Genomic DNA, 18,911 nt, shown 5'->3' on the forward strand with positions numbered 1-18,911 from the left:
CTATCGGAGAATATAGCGTTTTGTAAGAAGTTGCATTTTTTGACAATGTTTTATATGTTCTTGCTATGAAGAACATTAAGAATTTACTTCAAACGTCGTATGTAGTTTACATACCTATTCCGGTTCCGCTATGTATATATTAGAATCCTTGATCGTCGTTATTTGCAATGTCTTTTGCACTTTTCTCCTCCATAAAATGGCGAAAATATTCCTATTACAGAACAACACCTCCAAGTCACTTTAAAATACCACAGCACTATATAGCTTGCGTTGACAGTTCTGACAGAATACAAGTCACTCTGCATTGAGCGCATTGGAATCCCAATTCTTTCTCACATTGATTGATTTCAAACAATTGATTCGAACCAACGCCCTTGATCCTAATGTACTGTGTTCAGAAGTTTTGAATTGAGTTATCAAATTTGTAACAGCTGGACTCAGTCTTGCGTATAATAATGTGAAATGAATAAGAGAGTAATTTATCGGTGAGTTATGTACTGGGACTGTTTTCTATATAACTGTATTATTTCTTGTTGTTTTCTATTATATTTGTTGGTTTAGTTTATCGCTATGCACAGCTCCAAGATATAGTATATTAGTATAGTGCGTTTTATTTTTTAATTCATCCTATTATTTTGGCTTCAGATGGACATAAACCATTTTTTACAGTTATTGCTGATATTATTTCTTTATTTTTGGTAAACCGAAATAATAAACTATAAAACCATTAACTGATAGAATATATTTCCTTTAAGGCGCGTGAAAGTCGATTCCGAGTTTATCGTCCCCCGCCCGTGTCACTTTTTGGAAACCAAAAATACCCGCATCAAATTTTCAAAAATGCCAAAATAATTCATTATTTTCAAAGTATCAGTGTTTTCACCAGTTTTAGCAATTGGAAACATATATTTTTGTTTGTAAAACATATATTCATAACTTGGAAGCATGAAACCAGGCTCTTTTCTAATTTTTCTAGTCCTTACCCATATAAAAAAACATGTTTATAAATCACATGTATGAGTTTGGCTTCAAATCAACACGCATTTTAGGTCAATAATGAAATCTGATGAAATAATGAAAAATGAAAAAAGAAAAAGTCACCTCACCAACCTGAAAAAAAGTAACGATAAACTCGGAATTGACTTTCATGGGCCTAATCTATACTGTCATGTTGGTGCCAATTAGAGCATTTGAGATTGTTCATCAGGTGGTAAAAGTTGTTCCTGAGAGCATCCGAAAGTCCCGCTGCCTTTAAATTTCAAGCCGTAACAGTATCAGAAATGTTGAATGATATCAGGCAGCTGTTAATTGCCTAACCCGCCCCTCCCCAAGCCTCGAAATAAGCAGGCACCCAGGAGCCAATGGTCATAACATTTTGGCTCCTGGTCCACACCAAACCCCGGCCCCTCTTTTTTTTTTTCAAATAGAGCCTGTTAGTTAAATCGGTTTTTGTATGTAACATGTACAATTAAAAATTAAATGACTCATAGCTCTTTAAAAATGCCTCCTGGTTCACTAGATAATCACAGGACCAGGAACCGCTTTTTCCAAATGTGTGGTTCCTGGTCCAGATCTGCTTATTTCGATGCTTGCCCTAATAATATAAACCCGGGCCATAAACACAACACATGCCCCCCCACATCCACACACCTCGCTCTGCTTTCACTTTGCAATGGAGCTTATAACTCCCCATTAATAACTCAGGAAATCATTTTGTATTCTTACATGTCAAAACTAAGCATAAGCCTGTCATTATTTTGCTATCGGGGGAGCACTTCATTATATTATATGAGATCTACTAATGACGCCTACTAATTTCAAAAGACTTTTTGGCAACATTATCAGTGATAAATATAATAAAAGTTGTCAATGAAACAATAAAAGCGTCTAAATCATGATGACGATAGATCCAATGGGAAATAAGTGTGTGTGTGTGGGGGGGTGGATGACAAACCATGTGCTGGGTGATAGCGAAAGGGGGGGCTTAATTTAAGGGCTATTCATTGATCCCAGAGAAAGTATAAAATGGTAAAACAAATTTAAATTCTATATAAAATGCCTAAAAGTGAAGGATAAATCATTAAAATTGTCATTAGATATTTTAAAACGTTTTGGCAAGAACCGAGGAAAGCAGTATAGTATTGATAAAATTATAGCCCCGTTCCATATTTTTTTAATCTTTTAAATCTCCTCTTGGGATTGTTCTTCATTATTGCCAATGCCATGATTGCTTTTTATAGTCTGGTACAACTGTTATATTATGTTTGACATATTTAATCAGTGGCGTAGATTTCTTTTTGACATGGGGGGGATGGAGTTGGAAAAAAATTGAAGTATAGTCAATCGAGCGACAATATATGGCAATTATGGTACAATTGCGCGCTAAGTGCTCGAAAAATTTTGGTATTTTGAAGCTAAACTGATGAAATATGGTGTAAAAGTAGAATAAATGCGCGCGAAGCGCGTGAAAAATTGCACTTTTGGGGCTAAAATGGGCAAATATGAGGTTAATTTGATCAGAAACCCATTATCAGGCATCGACATGAGGGGGGATGACTGTATGGACCATCCCTGGCAAAATATTGGGAGGGGGGGGATAAATCCCCCCATCCCCCCGGGATCTACGCCTATGCATGATATTTTTGGATTTGAGTATATTTTGATGTTTTTCATAGTGCAATAGTATTTTGTGCAATAATATGACCGAGTGCTTTTCTGATCTAATACTTTTTCCCTATATATGCAATTTTTGATGTCTTTTAAAAGTTTTCTTAAAGTGTTTAATATTTATATGTATGTTCAAATTGTAATTTTACATGTAATTTGGCCGTTTGGCCACGATATGTGTAAAATAAAATACCGATATTAAATAATAATAATAGCTGATTTCTCTACTAAGTAGAGAAATTACAGATTCATGTAAAATAACTTACTTTGTCTTTAATACAGGGCTTAAGGTTTGCACATCGAAACTAACAAAGATACTGGACAAGGTGCTAAAATCTAAATTTTGCTGATTCATGGATTTCTACATTCTCCGGATGAAATCACTGAACAGGCTTTTTACAGCCCTACATACATGTAGGCCTACTACGCATCAGTCATATTCACCATAGACCCTAGAAAATAACGCCACTGAGCTATATGGAAGTCCCCCGGACAAGACAAATTTCAATACCATTTAAAGTTAGAAGTACTTGCCCACTGAAGCATGATTAATAGCTGCTAGTATTGCATAATATTATTACTATAGTCTGGTCAGTACTAAAATCGCAGAGTGATTTAAAAATATTACTATAGTCTGGTCAGTACTAAAAGCGCAGAGTGACTTTATTTATTGCATTTTAAATTAAAAGAACCACTTTTTAGGTAAGTTACACAGCTGAAGTTGTGATAGTATTGAGATACAACAATATCATGGTATAAACAAGAATATGTTCCTTTGGTAAAAATTTCTATAGTCTCTGCCCTTAATCAACTGGATAAAAATATTAACAAAGTACAAGATAAAACTGCCTTGGACAACGTAATTAACTCGTAATCATTAAATTTGAATGTTTTGAATACATTAATTTTATTTTGAATTATTAAATGTCTGCTCCTGTTAGTCTCGATTCACTTAGTCAAATTGATAACAAGAAGAAGAACATTACACTTGATGACTTGTCCAAGATCGACTCCACCGAAGCACAACATCCAAAGACTCTTAAATTTGAAGAGTTGGAAACGAACAAAACCTTACTAGTTGATGGAATATCGCATTGTCGAAACATCTTTTGGTACACAATATATCGGCACATTGGAAATAGGTGAGGATTTCTGGATGCCGAAGCACAGCGTCATCATCCCCATATCTTCGTGTCAAAAATTGCCGTGTTAGTACGATGAATCCTCTCGTTTTTCAACAGCTACGCATGGCAATTTTGTTCGAGATATGCCGAGCGACTCAGGCTAAGTATACCATTTACAGACGATATGAGATTCCACAGAGCCTGCCACTCAGTTTCTATTCTATGTTTTCAGTATGATATAGTATATGATCAGTATCCCATATGGTATTTCTATTACAAGAAAATTTGAATTGTTTTCAGGTAAATCCAAGGTTTTATTTTTAATACACTAACTGGAAATTAAATACACTAATTAGCGGGGACCGGTATTTTGATGTGGATATGTTTTACTACATTTTACAAGTAACGATTTTGAAATCAAAAGTTAAAATTGTGATATATTCAACTGTTTGAGAAACGAATTATATAAAGGAACCCGTGTAAGATCCAGGTGCTGTATCTATAATACAATGTACATTATCGACTTTCTTTATCTGCGTCAATAATAGAATATCGATTTCAATCGAATTGAATACATGTCTCCATTTTGAGTTTGTACTACACCACTGAGCGATCAAGCGATCAATTGGTAGCCAATCAGATAGGCCTCCTTTTCTTGCGTTCGGTGAAATACCAATCGCCCGTCGCTCACCATGCAACGGAGTATTAAGTTTATATTTACAACACTGGGTGTCGACACTGTGCGAAGTCTCTATACAACAAGATCAAAGTTGAAGAACTTCCTTACGTCTTTGTTTACAAGGGACGAGAGAATGACAAGTGGGAGTCGTACAACACCAAAGTCTATCTCGGGAGCGTCTCGAGGGCTAACGGGTTACTTTGAGTGAATTAAATATTACAATTGTACAGTGTAAACATAAATGTATATACTATTTGCTTTAGCCAGCGCATCTGTTGATTTCACAGTGTATACTATCAGTATTCTATATAGCATTATCTTTGAAAAAATCCAGTTGTGTCTGGTAAATTATGCTTCGTCCAAATGTCCCAAATTGAATCCATGGACCTACGACGACGAATGATCGTTTCGGGGAATGTTTACGTTGATATTAACGACATGAAATAGCTAGAAATATCAATATCAATAAGCACAGGCGCTAATAGGGTCTGTGCAAAAAGTTAATATAATTATTTATGATGTATGTGTGTTGAGGTGGGAGGTGATTGCGTTGGAGGGGTAGATAGGTAAATGTGTAAAGGTTTGCGGAAGGTGAAGTACTATATCAATTCAAAGATAAACTAGCACTGACTCTCCAATTGACTCTACATTCAGAGTCATCGACGGAGTCAAGAAATTTATGACTCTTCAAGGGAGTCAGACTTTGTAATTGCTTGGTTGTTGACACCATGGAATGTATATTCTCCCATTCCAAGGGGATGGTGGTCAAGCCAAATTTTCTCCGTCGTGTCGTCGGACTAAAGTTTCCTATTCCGGTAAGTCTATACTTTGAATTTTTATCTTGATGTACATCTAATGTGTATCATTATTGTGTCTTTTTTTCGTACTGTCGGCGTGACCCTGTAATTGAGTCAAGGTGACTCTATTAATGGAGTCTAGGTTACTCTGGGAGCAGAGTCCAGCCACTACGCGACTCTATGTCTAAAATTACTCTATATTGGGAGTCAAATGACTCCTGTGTAGAGTCATCAACAGTGACTCTTCAGCGGAGTCAAGAAATTTATGACTTTTCAAGGGAGTCATTTTAGACATAGAGCCGCAGAGTGGCTGGACTCTGCTTGTAGAGTCACCCTGACGCCAGTTTGGTTTTCAGTGCAGTTTGAGCTGGTAAAAGGTGTCACCATGGTCATGATGGTCACCAGGAGAGTAGCTGCAGCGGCATAACGGTCATATAACGGATGGGATTCACTTTCGAAACAGCTTCTTCATTTCAGTTAAGTTGTAACTACAACATCGAACATCGGCAATTAAGGATTAAGTGACGCGTATTTTTCGGTATTAATCGGAAAGCTTGGCCGGGCAGCTACTCCCCCGTGGCAAGGTAGGCCAGTGCACGGGCGTGGCACCCGAAGGGTCGCGTCGGGGGTTCAAAACCGCACCCGAGAAAAAAAGTTTTCACTTCTTCTTCTTTCTTTCTTTCCTCCTTCTTTCCTTCCCCTTCGCCAAAAAGTAACTGGGACGTAAGGGCTAAACTTAAAGCACAGCACAAATGCCATTGGTTACAACCACATCTAACACATATTATACCAAAGTGCTCAAAGACTACACCTCACAATTTGCAGCTTACAGTTTCGTGTCATAGGTTCTGGCATTAATTGGAACTGCACCGCCGGTCACTATTGTGTCCGCTGATGTGCCAGTCACTGTTGTGTCCCTTGATGTGTTAGCAGACACTGTTGGTTTTTGATTTCCCCGTGTCTTAGTTGCTGAAGATCTGCGTCTGAACACTTCCATGAAACATTGCCTGTAATGACTACTGGTGGCAAAATACACCAAGCTATTTGTGGCTGAATTGATCAATATCAAAATACGCCCAATAATAAGAAACTTTTGTTGAAAGCTGACACTCCAGAGACTTTTTCCACTTACTTCAGTAATTAGATTTACGACAGACAAAGATCTTGCAGGAATCTGAAGGACAAAGAATAACGTTACGAGTATCAACAAAGTGCGTGTTACTTGGTTGCGGATTTTAATGTGGTTCAAGATGTTGTCGTTTCGTCTGTGGGTGCGTTTTTTTTTTCAAAGCTAAGGCAATCTTACTGTTTATAATAGCGATGACGAACATGGGCAAGAAAAAGGCAACGACGAAAACGGTTGGCGCAGTTAAATTAATAACGGGTCCTTCAATAAGTGTCATGCACAGGTGCATTGTTCCTGGGAGGGATTCGTAGATGTCTTCATCCGGCCATTTAATACACAGCTTCGTATTGCTGCTATATCGTAGAGTTGTAAAAGCTGCTGGTCCTATGGATATCAGCCATACAGCTACAAGAAACTTGCGAGTACGCTTTTTGTTACTCATGTGACGATGTTTTACGGGATAACAAATAGCAAAAAACCTTTCCACAGACAACAGAATAACAATGCCTAAAGAAGCATAGTAGCATAACATGGCAATAGCAAATATGAAGAAACAGCTCACTGCACCGTGGAACGGAATGTTTTCTTTGATGGGTGTGTAAGCTAAAACACCAATGTAATAGATAGTAGTAATACTAAGAAACGCAACATCAGCAACAGCCAAATTCACAAGATAAAAGTTGACGGTGGTATGCAGTTTAGTCAATTTAGCGACCATGTAAACAAATAACGAATTGAAGACAATTCCTATGACCAAAATGACCAGAATGATGACAAAGTAGAGGGTAGTTTCAAACTTTGAGTAGAGCCATGTGGAAGCAATTTCACGAGTAGGAAAAACTAGTGTGTTCAATGGTGCACAGTCTGTATTATTATCCACTAATGACAACATGATCATCGGCTGCTTCTTGTTTAGTTAAAAACGGTAAATGATTTAGAGGATGCAGGATGTTGCATTATTTCCAAAGTCTGTAATATAACGACACATATCGCACTAAATAAATTAATTATATCAATAGAATCGCATGATTTTTAACCTTTAGCATTGAATAAGAGGCTGCTGTGCAATAATTATGAGCGAGCTGGTGGGGAAGTAAAATTTCGGCGTGCCAAAATTACTTGCCCCACCCCTCTCATCCTGCAAAAGAAATGGTTGCAATAAAGTGCACATGTCAAGTTTTTGGGTTATCCAAACCTTTATGTATTCTTTTCCTAAGCTCTTTTAGAGCGTATTATTTAAAAGGTGCCCATAACTGTGTGCCAAATATCGCTTCCCTTCTTTCGACCTGACAAAAACCGATTATCAAAAATTTTGGCTTGCCAAAACATTCCCCCCATTTTACCCTCTCCCGGGGCTCAACGTATGCAATTTAGTTCGAGCTCAAAGTCATACAAGCAATAACATTGCCCCACCCCCTCGTCCTGCAAAAGAATAATCGTTGCCCCTCCCCAAGTGCACGTGCCACATTGTTACTGATAGACGAAAAATATTTTTGTCACGGTCATTACCAATAAATGATAAATATTAATGGTGGCTATCTTATATTTTCAAGTGTCTAATGTTAATATTCTGATTCAAAAGGGGGTTAACTGCAAATTTTGGAGCTTGTGCTTATATGATCTTTTAATCCTTTGGAACATTAATATTTGCAATTTAGGGGCGGGCGTCTTTAAAATGTCGACCATCTTGGATTTTGAATCGGCTAACATTTTTTCCTAATAAATGATTCAAAGGGAGGGTAACTGCACATTTTGGTATTTGTCTGGTCATTTGATCACTTGTAACATTAATATTTTGTCATTTAGTGGCGGCTATCTTGAAAAATGGCGGCCATCTTGGATTTTAATTTGGCTAACGGGCTTTTCATGATAAGTAGCCTATAAGGAGTATAGCTTGTATGGCGTTGGGCTTAATTTTCCCCCAAAATGGATTAATCTGCAGTACCATGGTACTATTAACATGATGGATAGATGAATGAACAAGCGATAAGCGTGTACTAAACTGTACTTTATACATGTATGTCGCTGCATTCAATGATCTCTTTTATGACCATGGCAAAAATATATTTTTCGTCTATCAGCAACAAATTTCATTCATTCTAATTAATAAAATCAATGCAGTAAGAAATTTTTAATCAGATTATACCACAACTTTTAACATCATCACTGGTTATACAAAGATAATTTGCCTATTCAAAGTTTCAGTATTTGCACGCAACATTCGCCCAATTCCTTTTCAGACGGACAAGTTAGCGCCGATTCAAACGGGTAGTTCAAAGTACTTTGAACAGAGAAAGTGCAAATGAGAAGACATTCATTTTTTTATTTAGTTCTTTGGTTTGCTCAAATAAACACACACAAATAGACGAATGAATGATACAGTAGTGCATATGCTTTAAGTCACTGAATAGAATAATCAGATTTGAAGATAAATAAATACGAAGATAGATTATTCTACAGAAAACCAAATTTTATTTATAGTTTGCGTTTACGAGATGTTGTATCAAGTGTAAACTACCTTAAACACGCAAACAGTCAGAAACTGAACAATATGCAGTTCAACAGAACCACGTAATATATTGGTACAATTCAAAATCCTTCGCAAGGTGTGCAACGCAAATATAAGTTAATATTTATAAGACGTACAACAAAAATCTTTTCACAACTTCTTTGTTGTTTTGTGTAATATTATGTATGTAGCTTGATGTATTTTGTAAACAAGTTTGATAACATTTTTAGTATTATTTGCTATTCACAAAATGCGGTATATTCACTATAAACACGCTGTGAGTGACAATTCGCTGTCGTAGAGCACGTTAGAATAATTATGAACGTTCAGATTATAATATTGCGGTTCATGGCGTTACCTCAGATCGGGCCAGTCATCTCCGGTGTACCGCAAGGCTCTGCCTCCTGGTCCCCTACTTTTTGTATTCTAACGATATTTGCATCTCTGATTTCTCCTAGGACAGTGCCTTAGTGCTCTATGCTGGAGACACCACACTTTACAAACCGCTCACTGGATCATTCTCGCAAATACGATATCGACTGACACCGTACAACCCGAAGGAGGAAGACCTTTATAGAGCCTTCTAGCGATGAACTGTAAATTGACAATGAGGCCTAATCTCGGGAAAGGTAAGAGGGAGCTAAAGAAGTTACGGAAGACATGAGGAGATATTGTAAGTACCCGTAGAGGATGGCATGGACCCGGAGATGGCGAGTGAAAAGAACTATCTGAAGACCGTATGGGCCGTCAAACGCAGCTTTTTGCGATGAGTACCGGAGCCACGCGCCGTCTCAAAGACGACGAAGTTTATACCAAGATCACGGACGATGGACAAAGGGGTCGAGGTGGATAAATTTGTAAACAGAACTATGGCCAAACATCATCTAACTATTTGACGGGTTGTTGCAGTACGATGACGATGATGATGAAGGAAGCGAAGATTAACCCGCAAATAGTTTCGTACTTTTAAAAAATCGGCTGATTCGACTCTTTCGCTTGTCATAATTTAATTAATTAATTAATTAATTAATTAATTAATATTGTTTTATTTATTGGTTGGTGGACGATCTGGTGGTCTTTTCTTGCTGAAGATATGCTCTGCCCATTTCAAACGTCTCCGGCAGATAACATCGTTGATAGAGCTAGTAGTGTTGAGACCATGATATCTCTTGGATCGTCAGACATGATCTTGCATTTTGTTGGGTTAGTTTTCATTCCCCAGGTGCTGCAGCTGCATTACGTTTTGTTACCTGGAGATATTTGACCATGTCTCACCTCCTTTTTGACTTTATCTACGTTAATAACTCTTGTAGTAAAGAATCAACATTTAACCACAAATTGCCTCAGGTAAAACTCACTTCCTGGGAACCAAATACCACACAAAGTCATTTTCATGTAACTCATTGACCCGTTTGTGTTTATATACTGCCTCTAGAAAGAAAGAAAGAAAGAAAGAAAGAAAGAAAGAAAGAAAGAAAGAAAGAAAGAAAGAAAGAAAGAAAGAAAGAAAGAAAGAAAGAAAGAAAGAAAGAAAGAAAGAAAGAAAGAAAGAAAGAAAGAAAGAAAGAAAGAAAGAAAGAAAGAAGGAAGGAAAGAAAGAAAGAAAAAAGAAAGAAAGAAAAGGGAAGGAAAGAAAGAAAGAAAGAAAGAAAGAAAGAAAGAAAGAAAGAAAGAAAGAAAAAAAAAAAAAAAAAAAAAAAAAAGAAAGAAAGAAAGAAAGAATATAGTCTAGAACAATAACTTGAAAACAATATAGAACAATAATTTGAAAACAAAAAGTGGAAAGGAATTCAACCGAAATATATAAAAGATAGATAACACATTATATTAACAAAAATTTAAGCATTTACACGTTCAATGATAGTGATAATTCAGGGTATCAGGTGCTAACACTAAGTTATCATTAAGGTGATCAAGTGACAATCTTATTATGATATCCTAGTGGCACTTCCCTGATCAGATGTCCTTGATTTATTATTAAATATATAACCAAAGGATATTTTTACAATAATCTAAGTAAAAATTGTTATTAATGTAACGCCCAATATTTTATGTTATAATGATAGTCCGCGTGATACGACTTGGCCAACTGCCCTTCAGGTTAAAAACATAATTATGTTGCAAATGGACAGCTCACTTAGTGAATTGAGTATAGGAACACAATTTTTTGCCACTGACGGCGGCGAAATTTGTTTTCACTCATCAGTGTATGTGGCTGGTTTTTTCGCCTCACTAGTGAGCGATTAAAAAAAAAATTCTTACCCCCTGGAAATCAAAATGGTACACCCCTAATAGCACTGTCTAGTAAGGTTATCACAGGTGCACAAAACCAAAACAAAGAAAAAAATAATGACGGTTTAAAATGTTATAGAGCTAAGAAAAACATATGTTCAAACCAGGGACTGTTCAAACCAAACAAGTCCTATTATGTGAGTTGCTTACAAATCTGATTGTGAGATATGCGTGTCTCACTGCGTTGCGCAGAAAATGTGCCTGTTTAGTATTAATGAGAGGCTCTCTGCAGTTTTGTTTGCTGTTTTCGATACGACTAAGGGAAATTACATAACGCCGTTACCTTAATTCATCACGCTTTACAAAATGTAATGATAAAACAATAAATGAGCAACTTCAATCAATCGCATCAAAATATTAACAAAGTACAAGATAAAACTGCGCTTTTTAGCAAAGTCATAGTTCATTGAATTTACAACCGTATGACAAAACAGGCGAAAATAGTAACTTTTTGCACAAGATTTGCAATAAATTTAAAGAGAATCGGCCATTGCTCATTAAAACGAAGCTAGTATATGGATAATATAAGTGTGCTCTTTCATTTAATGACATACCGCTGAGTGCACCAAATCCGCGTAACTTCGGAGTAAGCTACTAGTTTAGTAAGTTGGCGAGTATCTCGCATTGTGAGACTTCCAACTCGGCGTAAGTTACTAGACTAGTAAGTTCTATTGTTATAAACTCGACAACTTACTCTTCATCTTTTGCGGAGTAAGTTGGCGAGTATCTCAGATTTTCGTGACTTCCAAATGTGCGTAAGTTACTAGACTAGTAAAGTTACGCCGCAGCTATTGTTATTTACTCGGCAACGTACTCTTCATCGTTGGAGGAGTAAGTTGGCGAGTACGCAAATTGATTCATAGATAGAGCAGAAAATCATTGATATTGATGAGATTTTGAAAGTAAATAATAAGATATTTCGCATTAGAGCGTATTCTGCGTGTGGAGCGTCTCGTATGCGGCAACCCAACCTTTCGTGTAGGCCTAATGACGGAACATTTTAAGTTAAGGTTGACCTCAACCCTAAACTGTGGAAACCTCAAAGTTGCTAACCATAATTGTAGGCCTATATAAAAGTACATGTATTCACAATGGCAAACACTTGAGGAAATGGTATATCATAGGTGATGAGATCCAGGTTGCCACTACGAAAAAACCAGAGAAGCTGTAAAGAAAGGAGATAGATCCAGCTATCCTCAAACAAAATATGTGTGTTGCTGCTCATTCAAAAGCAATCACGCTATTTAGGTTTAATAATAAAATACAACAAAAGGGTTCGAACCCATGACGGGTGTGATACACAAGTTGCTGCTTACTAGTTTTAGGGAAAGGTCAGTGTCTGTATACCATCAATACTATGCATACCATGCATTCAGATCCTAACATCCAGTTTATTTCAAATAAAATATGATCGAAGTTCCATGGCAAATAATAATTTTGCACGCTTGGTTACGCTTTCAACCTCTACGATTTATGATACAGCCTATTTTCAATCATCAAAATATCTTTATTAGGTTTGCAGGAAATGACAGGGAAATACATAAAACAATAAGATATAGATGATCAAAAATCATCCCTTTTCTAACAAAATCCTAAAACACTCTCCTAAATAATTAATATATGTTCCAAAATGGGCGGATTTTTTTGGAATCTTTACAAAACTACATTTCTTTCTTATAGTATCCACGTGTGGCATCCCTTCAGAGCAACATCAGGTACTTAACACACACGTGTCATACTTTCAAGGGATTCTCTATAGAAACATTGGATATGGTTTCAATTCTGGAGTGAAAATTAATCAACCGTAGTCGGCAACACACATCACATCAAAGGCTACTTTCAAGTAGATGTGTAACTACTTGAGAATAAAGGACTATGAATAGGTGCGACAGGATTACCTACGGGATTATCTCAAGGATATAATTCCGTTCTCCCTCCTTCTTTTTCAACTTTCCTGGAAAAAACGTATTATCACCCGAAAGGCCGATGATGTCATTTATTCTGGGGGTTATCATCGTTAATAAGTATAACCGCTCTTCAATCAATCAATCAATCAATCAATCAATCAATCAATCAATCAATCAATTAATACTCATTCCCTGTGACGTGTCACATATATAGTGATTAGCGAATGCATGTTGGATTCCATTTGTATCTTAAGTCAAAGTCTCGTTACTTTATGCGATTATTTTATGCCTTACAAATGTATGTCAATTGTATTCTATATACTACACTGAGTAATACTTCGAATCTATACAAATATTGTCATGTCTGAGAAACATGTTTTCAAAGCTGAAGACATCTTCTATCTCTAATATAGGCCTACATAAATGATAATTTATCTTATTTGGATCTCCCAAGCTTTAAGAATTAAGAATAATTGCAAGTTTTGTGCCAAATAAATATTCCCTTCACACGGCTGGATACAATCACAGAAATGAATTCTTTCCTCATAATTATAATCTTTTATTTTAACCTGATAACGGCAGATCCATATGCTATATCCCAATCCGACTGGCCCTGGATGGAATTTATTTTAAATATATTCCCCGACCCTTGGGGAATTATATGCCCCACTCTCCTGTTGTTTATAATTATTCCTGGTTGCAGGGCTGGAAAATTACACACTATCACAAAATGCTATATACCCCCCTCCCACCCCCATCCGGTTAATGTTTGAATAGAGTAGGCCCACGATTGTCATATATTTTGCCCAAATTTAAAATAATTTTGCGACATTGTTACCAAATATCATTTTAAAAACATTGCGCTTTTTGTGATGTTTTAGAAAAATATAAACCTTTATACTAAAATTGGGGAGCCATTATTATACAAGAGGCCCCAAAATGAGACCCATATTTTCGGCTTATTATGACATACGGTCATTTGAACTGAGCACCACCCCCTAAAACCAACCACAAAAAGAAAATGTCAACACCCTAAAACCAACCCCCTAAAAATTTCCCCAGTGTAAAATTGAAAATGGCCCGGTAAACACACAATAGAAAACAAAAAATATCAAAATATCAAAAAAAATATGATATCCATCATTGTTTTTTGTTGTTGTTGTCTTTCCCCCCCTCCTACAACTGACCCTGATACGCGACTGAACATGTAAACTACTTGGACCCCGAAAGGGTTTTTTACAAAAACTACACTGCTGAGTCCCCCACCCCCGGCGGGTTACCCCTTCTGTCATGGTGTGACAAAATAGATATAATAATCATAAACCTATTAGGCCTACTACAAAGCACGCTAAATACATTAATATGGTATTGTGTTTGTACCGGGGTATTTAGTGACATAACACTACCTATTGTTAAAATTGAATAACAATTGACCGCGTGGTTAAAAACGTGATATTAAAGGTGCTGATTGGGATTCACTGCTCCATTAATGAAGATACTAAAGAAGTAGTTACTCGCCAGATACGCTTCAGCGCAAGTCCCAAAAATACTAGTTTAGTAAGATACGCGGCAGTTGCGGATTAGTTACTAAAGAAGTAAGCTACTAAACTAGTAAGTTACGCGGATTTGGTGCACTCAGCGGTAGTTTGAAAAATATTGTTAGGAACACTCGAGGTTTTGACTTTTAAAACATACATTTTGGTCAAAAAGATTTACCATATTCGCCTTGCTATAAACATATGCATTATCTGTTGACGTGTGTAGGGTGGGGAAGTAGTTGTGGTGCAGGGGTAGATAGGTAAAGGTGTAAAAGTTTGCGGAACGTGAAGTTATATTGATACATTATAACAATTACAAGGATATGAGGTTTCGGGTTTTTGTTGTTGTTGTTGTTGTTGTTGTTTTATTTTTTTGTTTTTTGCATGGAGGTCCACACCAAGAAAACTTTACATCGATTTAGTTAGGGCAATAATTTACAGTGTCAGTGACTTCTCAATATATTGGCCTTTTGTTAGATCGTACGTTTGTGTTTAATCCAGCCACTTTCATCAAAGTGATTTAACCCCGGGGGGTCACTCCCATTGTGGCCTGTACACCATCCGCGATAATGAAAACGCGTAAAAGGGTCGTTTTTCGTGGGTAGGCACGATACGCGCGTATCGCGTTTAGGGTGTCAAAAACATGAAAAATTGGAAAAAAGGGTAGCAAAATTGCAATTTCTAAATGCGCGGAAATGAAATTTAGGGTATGAAATTTGATGTTAGGAATGAAATCCTTGTTTAGGGTGTCGTTTTAGCCAAGGGTTAAATCCTTGTTTAGGGTGCTTTTCAAAAGTTGATTATCGCGGATGGTGTACAGGCCACAATGGGAGTGAACCCCCCGGGGATTTAACACAATCACCTGACAAATAAGACGCAATACAAAATGACGACATTGTTTTTATCACAGATCATCGGAACAATTAATTGACTTAAAATAAAGTACACTTCAACCAACAACCGGGAGAAAAAGGTTCAACGAGAACCAAGACTTGGTAATCTTCATACACTCCAAATAAAAATATGACTTCAAAGACATCGTAAACCCTTCTATTGTAATGCAGTTTCAGCTGGTGACTGGTGTCACAAGGCATGCAAGGAGAGTAGCCGACACTCAAGCAGTGATCAGTAAGAGCTCTGTTTAACCATGTTAAGGGTAGACGCGGTATTGTTGGTGAACATGTGAAGCAGCCAAAATATCTATTTTCATTATCTTAATCAATATATTATTGAAAAATAACACTTTGATGTTTTGCATAAGTTCATCCAACAAATCATATACTTTTTTTGATTTATTGTCATGATTGTTGTTAATGAGTTATGTACGTTTTACAAAAGTGTTGTTGATTCAGCCCTCTTTACAACATAACTGGAGAACCACAGGACCTACAAAAGTACATGTCTGTGGTATTTGAATTCTTCTACACACTCACAAGATGCTGTGAACTACCAAATCACAACGGATGGGATTCACTTTCGAAACAGCTTCTTCATTTCAGTTAAGTTGCAACTTCGAACATCGGCAATTAAGGATTAAGTGACGTGTAACTTAAAGCAAAGCACAATTGTCATTGGTTACAATCACTTCGAACACATACCGTAAACGTTCGCCTAATGGCTCTTTTGGATTCTTAGAAATGTGAGAGCGCCATCCTTGTAAAATCTCAACAGCATTAATGATACGTGTATGTTAAATTGAGCAACCTGGACATAATGCCTCAGAAAAAAATATCGTGACATGACCCAATACTTTAGGTCACTAGGTTAGTTGCTAGAGCAGCAGATGTTTTGGGGTTTCTTCAGGTATTCTTTCTCAAAGTGCCATTTGACTTAATTTGTAAATCGATTCATACGTTATACCTAACTCATTTTGGTAAATCTTTTTATAACATTGTAATTTCTTCATTTTTTTTTAAATATTCTTCAGTTGAAAATTACACCCTGCTATTGTCTGACCCATTAGCTCAGTCGGTAGAGGGTGCGCCTTGAATGGTGAATGGTACTTGTTCGAATCTTGATTTCTGCTCCCACTTTTATGTGAAGAAGGGTCAAGAAATGTTTTTGGATTTTGTCCCCATTTTACGAATGAATATTGTGAATTGTTTTTAATTTAATTTTAATTTTCTTATTTTTTTCAGATAAATAGGCACTGCGAACAAACGGCAACAAAAACCGCTGACAAAATTTGCTCCACCTGCTACCTATCAATGCGTGATATATTCCACTACATTTAACAGTTTTTGAAAAATAGAACGGCCTCAATGTTTCAAATTGTGTAACTACATTACTTTATTCATTTATGCATTATAAATGATCAGCTATTTTTTCTTTTATTAAAAGGATCGAACCCAAGTCGATCAGACCATTGATCATATAACTATCAGACCACGAAGTAGTTACGTAACTTCGTGATGGTATCGGAACCAAGCACTGTTTGTATGGCGATCATTACGATCACGCTATTTTGGTATGCCTTTTTTCTGTACTGATTGTTTCGATCGTGGTTCATTACTTAAGCGCGTGATCCCGTTGACATAGTAACATTACGTAACTTCGATACCGGGCTTCGATACTGAATAGTTGTTGGGGTATTGTGTGCCTTCCAAAGCGCCTTATAACATGTTCTCATTGTGTTATGGAATCCTAGCCAGTATTCAATGATAGCTATAGAGGCCTTGCGTTTATCGATTGGCTCCAAACAAAGGATTTGAACCGGTTTCTTCCCCGTAATCATGGCGCAGTGCAGTCCATTCAATCAAATGTTGTCATCAACCTATTTGATCGTAGTGCATTTTGTTATGTGTGTAAGACAAACTGTCGCGGTAGATGCAATCATGCTTTTGTTGAATGCATTTGAGTAGTCCGCCATATTTACGGGATGATACGTCATATGCACAGCCTCTATTCAGTTGGTCGTTGTATGATTTTGTTCGTTCACTCATTCAAATTTTATTTATATCATTTGAAGACTGAGCCTATTATGATACATCCTCCGTGGAACAGTTTCAAACAAATATAGCTAGGGATTATTGGGGCAGAGGTCATCTTTTGAATCCTCTTAGAGGGCTATCATTTTTTTCGGAATGGGGTCCCAAATTTACAAAAGTCTGCGTCAATAAAATTGCGCACCCCCCCCATTTCGGCAACAAAAATGTTATGATCCCAAACCCCAAAATTGTATTGAAATCAGTCTTTTTGAATAAAATAACACACTTTCTGTGCTCATCGTGTGACTCCCTACATTTTGGTCATAAAACATTTTATGACCCCATCCTATTATTCTTTCCAAGACTTTTTGACCCCCGTATATTTGGGACCCCCCTTTCGAATAAAATGATATACCTCTTATGACCACTGATGCATAGGCAAGGACACTCGCGCGAATTGAAAGACTTGTCGCACACGACAGTTCGTCTCACACACATAACAAATGCTTATACAATCAAATAGGTTCATTACAACATTTGATTAAAATGAAAGGATAAAAACAAAGCATAAAAAAAGACACATACAAGATAAAATAATAAAATTATATAAACAATGTTAAAGATAAAATAGAGAATAAAATTTCCTCAAATCAGAAAAAAAAACATTGACAGACATCATAATCTGTCAGAAATTACTGCATGAGATTCGAACCATCAATCTTCTCCACACGTTCTCTTAATCCTCGCACTATAGTCTAATGCTCTGCTCACTGGGCCACAGCGTATCAGGTGAATGATTATCGCATTATCATGAACAAGTTTGTTCGATCTTGTTCATAATTGTATGTGTCGATAGGTTTCACCCTTTAACTACACGTACCCTTAATGATCAGTGATAATAGTCGGCTTTTACAGGGATGGCGCTCTCTCATTTCCATGCACTCCATAGCGCCATTAGGCGAACGTTTACGGTATGTGACCGGACACTACGAATCAGCCGTAATGTAAGTCGGCCCGGTCAATTTTGTTTTATTTTGTGTTTGGAAAATAGATATCATAAGCTTTAAAATGGTACATCATTTGACTGCAAACGATATCCAGAAGCGGGGTTATGGTTTGTTGAACTCTGCTGGTACTCTTTTTCGGTTCTACATGTGTCTCTTTTTCCACATTGCTGGTCATTTCATGTCGCAACAAATCGAGTTACCTATGAATACAACCTTCACGCACACATTATACTGTAACTCAGAATACAATTTGCCGACTTTATGGCTCATTCGTAGTGTACGGCCACATATTATACCACAGTGCTCAAAGACTACACCTCAAATCTTTAATTTGCAGC

The sequence above is a fragment of the Amphiura filiformis genome, chromosome 3 (genome assembly GCF_039555335.1).
Source record: "Amphiura filiformis chromosome 3, Afil_fr2py, whole genome shotgun sequence".
Lineage (NCBI taxonomy): Eukaryota > Metazoa > Echinodermata > Ophiuroidea > Amphilepidida > Amphiuridae > Amphiura > Amphiura filiformis.